General features: G+C 44.3%; 1 long non-coding RNA gene across 1 annotated transcript; it reads right to left on the bottom strand.

Moving 5' to 3' along the window:
* Positions 1–2,793: 2,793 nt before the first annotated feature.
* On the bottom strand, positions 2,794–4,479 carry LOC134072651 (uncharacterized). The gene is made up of 7 exons (XR_009937188.1): positions 4,383–4,479; positions 4,185–4,291; positions 3,998–4,097; positions 3,811–3,910; positions 3,625–3,723; positions 3,433–3,537; positions 2,794–3,323 (listed from the first exon to the last, which is right to left on the bottom strand). It is a non-coding gene; the product is annotated as an uncharacterized LOC134072651 (long non-coding RNA).
* Positions 4,480–9,224: the final 4,745 nt, after the last annotated feature.

Raw genomic sequence — 9,224 nt, 5'->3', positions numbered from 1 at the left:
ATTCGAGGCAATGGAAAGGCATCTTTTCTAGTTTTCGCATTTAATTGTCTATAATCGACGCATAAACGGATCGATCCATCCTTCTTTTGGACAACGACGATGGGAGATGAGTAGGGACTACAGCTAGGTTTTACCACTCCCTGTTCCAATAGCTCTTGAATGTGGGTCTTTACAACATCATATTGTGACGGTGGCAGTCTGCGGTAGCGTTGCCGCACCGGTGTCTCATCCACTAACGGGATTTCGTGTTCAATAAGGTCTGTACAACCCAACTCTCCTTCCCCGCAACTAAAAGCTGTGCTATACCTTTGAAGCAAAGACTTAGCCTCTTGCTGCTCAGAGTGTGTCAAGTTAGGCCAGGTAGTGTCTGCAAGACCGGGAGGGCAAGAGGTAGGGGCCTCCATGGAACGGATGAAAGCTACAGGGCCTTGGTTACCATTTTGCTCCTGAAAACAGATGGGCTTGTTAGCAGAACATACCTCAATCATATGCAACTGACCCAAAATGGTGCGTGGCCTTATCCACCGATCCTCGTTTCCCACATTGACTACAGGTACATGGACTGTGCCATCCCCAAGGGGGAGTAAAGCGCTGGGAATGAGCAAATCGGGTGGCAACTGCCATCCTACCTCTCCTGGTTCTATGAATGCCGAGGAAATCAAAGGACGAAGCCCCTGCCTGCATACAGCTGAAACCAGCTTGATCGATCCTGCAGGCACAAGAATGGAAGAGCCAGGAGGGGTTGAGACCTTACCCAAGAACCCAGAGTTTGACAAATCTTCAAAGTTTTGACATGCCAACAGAGCATGTTTCCAGACTGCAGGGACATCAGTGGAAGGACAAGTAAACAAACTACTGCTCCCCTGACAAAACATTTCTTGTAAACAGCAGCGAAGCACATTCATTCCAATCAGCCCTGGGACTTTGTTTGTACCCCTTGATGTAGAATCTGGTGGGTCATGCACAACTAGAATCCCTATGGAGGGAAGCACTTTACCTAGGACTTCTACGTCCAGCTCCAAATAGCCTCGATAGGGGATATCTAACCCATTGGCCGCCCTTAACTGCAGCCATCCACAAGAACGTAGCTGATCCTGACCCTGAACTTGAAAGTGTTTTTTAAAGAAAGACTCTGTGATGGTAGATACCATAGAGCCGGTGTCAACAAGGCACGTAATGGGCACTCCTCCCATTTTAATGTCAACCACGGGGCATTGTCCTATAAGAACAGAGTGAGACGATGGTATAGGGGGGAAAGAACCTGAGCCTGATGAGGCCCCATCTAGCGCTTGGCTCCATACACTAGAGGGTGTTAGTTTCCCTGCAGCCCACGGGATTGAACATCAACTGCATTAGCTGCCCTGTGTCCAGAGTTACTCCGTACCCGCTGCCCCTGCCGATGGATCATCGAACAATCCCTTGCCATATGACCAGCCTGATCACACCTCAAACAAATAGGCCGACCATCAGCCTCAAATCTATAACGCCGGGGTGGATTACTAGGCGGCCTACCATTGGGATTGGAGGTCACTGGTCCAGAAGACAAATGTTTTAAGATGGTGTCTAATTGGGTTTGTTGTCTACGCAAACAGTCTTTAAGTTCGGCCAATTCGTCGTGTGGTTTTGCAGCTACAGCCTGGGTCTCAGCTCCCCATTCCCCTACTACCCCAGAACTGGCATCGCAGGAGAAAGCTCTGGCACGTACTGGGCGGGTCCCCTCCCCATCATCAGCCCAACGAAATGCCTCCCTACGTACGTCCAAAAACTTTGAACCTGGATTAAGGCGAATCAATTGTTTTAATTCCCTACGCAACATTTTGTCTCTAACATTTTCTACAAACTGATCGCGAAGAACAGAATCAGGATTAGAAATAGCTGTTGAATTTTTTCGCTGACAAATTTCCATTAAAGCCATTAAAGAATGGGAAAACTCACGCAACGTTTCTCCCTCACGCTGACGGCAGTGGAAAAATTTTTGCTGGGCCTCGATGTAAGAGTGTGCACAGCCAAAGGTCTCCAATAACACTGTGAAAATCGTTTCAGGGTCAGCCCTATCAGCCGCTGGACGAAGTTTAATCTCCAGTTTAGCCTCCCCCTCCAGAAGATCATACACAAAATAAGCCTGTTCCCTTAAGGACATATGTCTAGCCTGTAAGCATTTGCGAACCTCTTCAACCCATTCTTCCACAGGAGGACATTCTGGACCTGGGCTGCCAGAAAATTTAGGATATTTACGTTCTCTTGGCACATAAACATACCTCATACCAGCTGAACCTGGCACTGTCCGACTTGGCTCTCCCTGATCTGGATCCACTGGGGGCGCTACATTTCCCTGTCGAAGTCTTTCGTTATCTGTTTGAAGCTGTTTGACCTGTTCGGTTAAAAGCCTGACCTGATCTTCCATGACCTGTAATATTTGAGCCGAACACAACAAGAGACAGAAAAGACAGGGTTAAGTGTTAAGCACAAACCACGTATTGCATACAGCGTCGTCCTGGATGTTTCCCCCCCGCCACTGTTTTTCCTGTAATCAATATTGCCTAAATTATTGCCACACACAAACACACAAAACCAAAAACCATGTACGATAATCAAAACAAACAGATTACACACAAAAACAAATCAGAAATTTTACACCAGTCCCAATTGATCCTGCCACCGACTACGCCAAATGTGACCCCTAGGGGGCGCCCAAATTCCCAATTTGTATAATTACACCAGAAAACCCAAACAGTTTTTCCCTTTTAAACTATAGGCAGGTTGTCCAATGAAGGAACAAGAATGGGACTGATGTAATCAAAAATATACTTTTATTAAAACACTTAAGACACAATAAATACAACCATGCAGTCAGGGCAGGCAAATATTCTATGTTGGTGGCAGTGACAAGGCTCTCCAATAAATAAGTCACAGCAAAATATGATCACAGTGAATAAAGTCAGTAGTTTGCGTGTAAACGCACACACTCAAACACTGCAAAGAGACTCCACACCAAATAGGCCGTACACGCACACGGCGTTTCCCACTGCACACAGGTGGACACTACAAAAGGAACACTGCCCCCTAAGAGAGATATTGCACCATGCCCGAGGCCAATGAACAATGATTGTATAACATAGACAAAAAGAAAGAAAGACACAGACAAATAAACAAACCAACAAACGGTACAACTAGCAAGCTAAACTAGCAGGCCTTCCCCCTAAGCCCACCAAGCTCTAGGTCAGGACACGGTTGTGGCACATATATTCAAAGCAAAATAAAAACTAAAGGAATGATTAACCCCAGGAAAAACAGTGGCTAGTTGGACAGACGAAGTAATCCTCCTGTAAGCAAAAGCATAAATGATTTGAACTACTGGGTTTGGTAGCAACTGCATACAGGCCAATACATTTGTCATTCAAATGTCTACAAAGAGGAATTAAATGGACTTACAGTTGAAGCCAGCCTACAGTAGATTTATTAGATGTTATAAAGCCCAGGGAGTTTAACAGTGTGGGTGACTAGCTGAGCACACTCTCACCAGCGTCAGCGTTGCCTCTATTCGTAAATAATCAGACAGGAAACAATCAGAGCTATAAATAGCATAAGCTACGTCTGCGGGAGAAAGAAAGCAAGTAAACTTACGTTGCTGCAAACCAGTGTGGAATCGCTAACGTTACTTGCTATAATGCAAGCAACGTGAAGATTAACAGTGTGGATAACTAGCTGAGCCAGTGTCGGCGTCTGTTCATAAACAGTCAGACAGGAAACAATCAGAGCTATAAATACTATATGTTATGTCTGAGAGAGCGAGGAAGCAAGTAAACTTACGTTGCTGCAAACCAGTGTGGAATCGCTAACGTTACTTGCTATAATGCAAGCAACGTGAAGATTAACAGTGTGGATAACTTAGCTGAGCCAGCGTCGGCGTCTGTTCATAAACAGTCAGACAGGAAACAATCAGAGCTATAAATACTATATGTTATGTCTGAGAGAGCGAGGAAGCAAGTAAACTTACGTTGCTGCAAACCAGTGTGGAATCGCTAACGTTACTTGCTATAATGCAAGCAACGTGAAGATTAACAGTGTGGATAACTTAGCTGAGCCAGCGTCGGCGTCTGTTCATAAACAGTCAGACAGGAAACAATCAGAGCTATAAATACTATATGCCATGTCTGAGAGAGAGAGGAAGCGAGTAAACTTACGTTGCTGCAAACCCGTGTGGAAGCACTACTCGCTATACTGCGAGCAACAGACCTACAAACTGTGTGCACCATTTACTGGTCACCACATGCACAGACACCAGGCCGAGCTACAAACAAACAAAGAGCCGTGTTAAGCGCTACTCAATGGGAAAGAGTTTAGCGTTAAAAACCCATAGACGTAACATTCCAAAAACTCACGTTCTCCTGGCCGCACAGCTCAACTCCAAGGTTCACCCTTCGGATACACACCACACTATTGTCTACCTGTCCAAGTCCCGAACACATTTAAAAGAAAGCGCCACTCAAACCACCTGACCAAGTAATCAGCGCCAGTGGGCCGGCCTTCATGTTACTCTTCCGGTCTCACCCGCTACATATGCATATATATTTTAAATTATTTTCAAAGGGCAAATTTCAGTGTCATACGGTTTTGTAATTAATGTATTTATAGTATGATGCGTTCTCTCTGCAAAAATAAAGTCTGTTGCGCTTAAATCGCTCTAGTTTCCCGCCTTCCTTGATGACAGCTTCTAGCTGTCAAAATTAACAAGGTTCAGCTGGACGTCACTGTGGCACCAATAACAAATAAAAACAAGTAATTTTTTTTGGTCAAAAAACAAACCAAAAACCCTTCACTCCTCCAATTTCCCTTTATCTAAACCTTATCAAAACCCAATGACCCCTGAAGAACAAGCTGCATCATTTCTGCAAACTCTGCCTCATTATCCAAGCCCCTTGGCAAAGATAACGTCAGGCTGCACATTGAGGCATAATGACAGCCGCCTCATCCCTGGCTCCTGGTCAAAAGACTCCAAGTAGGTAGCAGGGATGGGGAAACCCCAGGCAGTCCGCTCCTGACACAAATGCCAGCACTTCTTCCAAAGAGACGTCATGAACGCCCCCTGCAGAAATCAATTGGTGTAATTATTTAAAATTGCTTGATCAAAACAGTTTAACCATGCAGATATCAAGACTGTGTTTCCGAAATTTCAACAGGTGCATCTCCTTGCATTCCTCAACACTCATAGGACTTCCTACTTTCCCTACGCAAACAATCACACATACAAACACAGACACACACAAACATGACTGCATCACCTTATATAACACCCTTCCCATGGATTCCTAAACACCCATATCACTTATGTTTTACACACACACACACGATCGTTTTTCACCACCAATACCAACGCACCTTCGATATCCAACAGCCAGTCATGGAAGATGTACGCTAGCTGTGTTCGAAACTGCGTGCTAAATACTAGTCACATACTGATAATGACGTGAAGTAGCAAATAGTATGCAGTGTTTGGAAAATGTAATATTACCAGTACACAAAAGTTTCCCGGATGTTATACTGATGGGATACTGCATCCCATAATGCATAGCGATTGTTTCCAGCTTCAGAAAATTTCAGTAACAATGGCGGACAGCGAAGGGACAAGTATGGCAAAAACCAGAGATGAAGAGCACAAATGTGAGTATTAGTTGGGTGTTTTGATATGGAATGTTTCGTGGCTTCTGTTATTGTGGAAGTTTTATTACTGTAGAGCTGTATTTGTGTATGTGCAAGTGAATAAATAGCCCAACTTAACCAAAGCTAACGTAAACTAACTGGCGCTCAATGGAAATGAATGGTAGAAACCTGTTAGCTTGCTAAGTCGCTAAGTAGCATGACGATTTTCTAGCCTCTAGGTAACGTCGTCATTCACATTAACGAGAGCAATGTTTATTTATAGCCTAGTTATCGTTATGGTTATCGTTCTTGGTGTGAACGGCCCTTATCTCCTAGCCTGGCACGCCCTCCCAGTGACGCAACGCCTTCAGGCTTTTGCTGCTGGTCTGGTCAACTCATGGAGGTATTATATATAACTGGAGAGCGTGACTAAGTCCCGCCCTCCATACAAATGAATGGCCGATGCTAGGTTAGTAAATCCGGCCAATTTTCGTCAACGCCATATTGAACACTGGAGCTCCGATCCAGCGCCAGTCGGCTCTGACCATGCGCAAAGATCCAAAGCTGGAAATGACGCATTGACCTACATTGATCTTTATTGGACATTCTGTAAAAAGAGAGTCATCCTCCAATTCAGAGGGTGGCGATAATGCACATACCTTGCTTGCAGCGTAACAACAAGCAGAAAAAGTTGCTCGGGAACGCACACCTGAGTCCAGTGGAGTGTCGCACGAAGTAATGATTGGCTGTAGGTACCCGTCCACCAACATGTACGCGCATGAGAGCTCGTGCCCAACACGGATTTTCGTGCACGGAGCTGGCTCTAAATGCTCCATGAGGCGCCATAATTGAAAATGGCGCTTGCTAACTTGCCGAAGCTAATCAACACAGCCTTGACCCCCTGGGTCAACTGCTCATTGAGAAGGATTTCTGAGTTCCCGAAATCTGCGGAACTGCCCCCTTTGGTCGAGAACCAATCAACTTTGAGCAGCTCCAACGGCTCTGGGTAGAGGCGTGTTCAAGGCAGCGGAAAGAGTGTTGTTATTGGTTTAAACTCGGCAATCCGCTTTCTGACATCTACCAGTAGCAAACCGAGGCACTTAAAGGAGGCGGGTCAACCAGCGCTGGCAAGAAACCGTGTTAGCACAGGCTGTTGGTCAGACTAAAGTCTCGCAGAGCCTTTGAAAGTCGATGGTAATCAGGCTACTTATCTCCTAAGTGTTCTGTCAGTTATAACTGACAGAACTCTATTCGTACTTTTAAAAAATAAGTTTAATTTACAAAAGTGCAATGTGAAAATCTTTGATAGCTAAGTTGCTTTGGTATCTACTGAGAAATGAGCACCTGGTTCAAAACAGTTCCCAGTTTGCTCTTTGATAAGTGATATCATAGCCGGATTTGGGTATAACCAGAGAATGTCTAGGGCTCTGGTATAGCCTAACGATGGAAAATAAAATGGTAATGGCAGAAAATAATTTTCTCCTTACTAATATTTGATTTTAAATGAGTGTTTATAAGAAAGTGTCTAAGATGGTAAAAGATGTAACCTATCTCTAGGACTGGCACAACGTCATGCACAGTGGTCTTGGGAACATCGAAGGCTTCTGCAACAACCCTGTAGGAGGTGGCACTGGATAACCAATACTGAATGATGACAACCTCCAGTCTCTCCCCCAGCCTCCATCACAGTCCACTTCAAGTGTGTCCACAAGGGCATTGACAGAAGTCGTTCTTCAGATCCACATCTCCAAAGAGGAGACGGACAATAGATAGAATAGTGTTGCCATTCAGTTAGCAATATTGTCCCCTGGGGTCATTCTGAGAGAATGTGCACTTGTTGTTTTTCTTGATGTTAAAGTTCAGACATTTTAATCATTAAATTGAAAGTATTTTGTTTAATGTTTAGTGTCATTTGTAAGGTAACTGTCATACAGTGGTCATTATGGGATTATCAATTGTCAGTGTAGCACAGTTACATTTACTTAATTTCACATTTCACTTAGTTGCAAACCCAAGTCTTGCCAATAATGACACCTTTTCGATCCATTAACCATGGTTGCATACGCCTTCATAAGAGAAGACAACTGTGGGCTACAATATAGTTAGTTTCTCTAGGCATATTGGTCTAATCACTCTGAATTCCTGCTGAAGAACGAGATTAAAGACCATCAGTATAGCAGACCTTCTTCTCCTTGCTTGTTTGTTGGCTCTCACCACAGAGAGGTAGCCTAAGACATATCAAAACGGTAGGACACACAGAAGTGCTACTCTCTCCACTGATCAACACTAGAGAAATGTTTTATGAACATTGTTGGCACTCTGATGGCAGCACAACAATAATTTTATAACACTGCACTTACCTGATTTCACAGCTTGTGCATCCTCTTAGCCTAACTCTTATAACTTTTGTATCAATTCATTGTATTCTTTTCTGTTATTTAAATTCCATTATATCTGAAATTGAGTCTGGATTAATAAGCTTAGGTGATTTTATTTATCCATAAACATATTATATGACACATCACACAGAGATTCTTCATGGGTAGGCTATGCTTTCTCCAGATGTCCAGACTCCAGTGTAGCCCAAAAGCTGGCTGATTTGATAAGTAAACAGAACAATCCTCCTGCCATGTCAAGTCAAGTTTATTTATATAGCCCATTTCATGCAACGTGCTTTACATAAACAAAAGCAAACTTGTAATGTTCTAAATTTCCAAGAACGCTAGAATTGAAATGCAATGATTAATGCATTTCAGCTTAACTCACTTCCCACTGCAGTAATACAAATGAACGAGGACCAGTTCGACTAATTGCCAATACCAGACGTTTTTCTTGCAAGTAGGTGGCGGTGCGTGCTGTAGGCTGTAGATGCATCACTGTATAAAAAGCCTAAATCTGGACACAACTGGACTGGAGGAACATGCTCCCCAGATAGCAAAACCACTCTGGCGTGGACCTGGCCCACACCTATCATGCGATCCGGCCCGGATCCGTCTCACGGACACGGTCCAGCGTCCAAACGCACAGCGGGCCGATAGTGGTCAGGATTCGTTTTATGGCTCTGCATCGGAGATGGGTCGGCGCTGGCCCATTCCCGTACCAAAACAGTAAAACTACACTGGGGTGGATCTGGCCCACACCTACCGTTCTATCCGCATCTGATCCGTTTAACGGACACGGCCCAGCGCCCAAACGCACATCGGCCACGAAGTGGTCAGGATCCGTTGCACGGCTCTGAACTGGAACTGGAACAGCGCTGGCCCAGTCCCGTATAGATGCGGCATGGAACCGCGTACCGGATCGATGCCAGCTATGCCTTATTTTCGGCATTTATAGTTAGGCTACATGATGTTTAGTCTATGATGTGTTTGGGCTACCTTATATTTAATTACCCTACAGTCAGAAGTAACAATCATAGGCCTACATCCGCATAAAGTAGCCTACACATTTAACAATCTAACATTCTCGCTTGGTGTCTTTAAAACAAGGCTAAGAAAATTACCCAGCGACTAACATAGTCCAATAACCTAATCAGAATCGAAGAAAAATTTTACTTTTTTTTTCCAAAAAACTTTATTCAAAAC

The sequence above is a fragment of the Sardina pilchardus genome, chromosome 24 (genome assembly GCF_963854185.1).
Source record: "Sardina pilchardus chromosome 24, fSarPil1.1, whole genome shotgun sequence".
NCBI classification, from domain to species: domain Eukaryota; kingdom Metazoa; phylum Chordata; class Actinopteri; order Clupeiformes; family Clupeidae; genus Sardina; species Sardina pilchardus.
The sequence above is the reverse complement of the archived record's forward strand: the minus strand, read 5'-3'. Positions and strand labels throughout refer to the sequence as shown.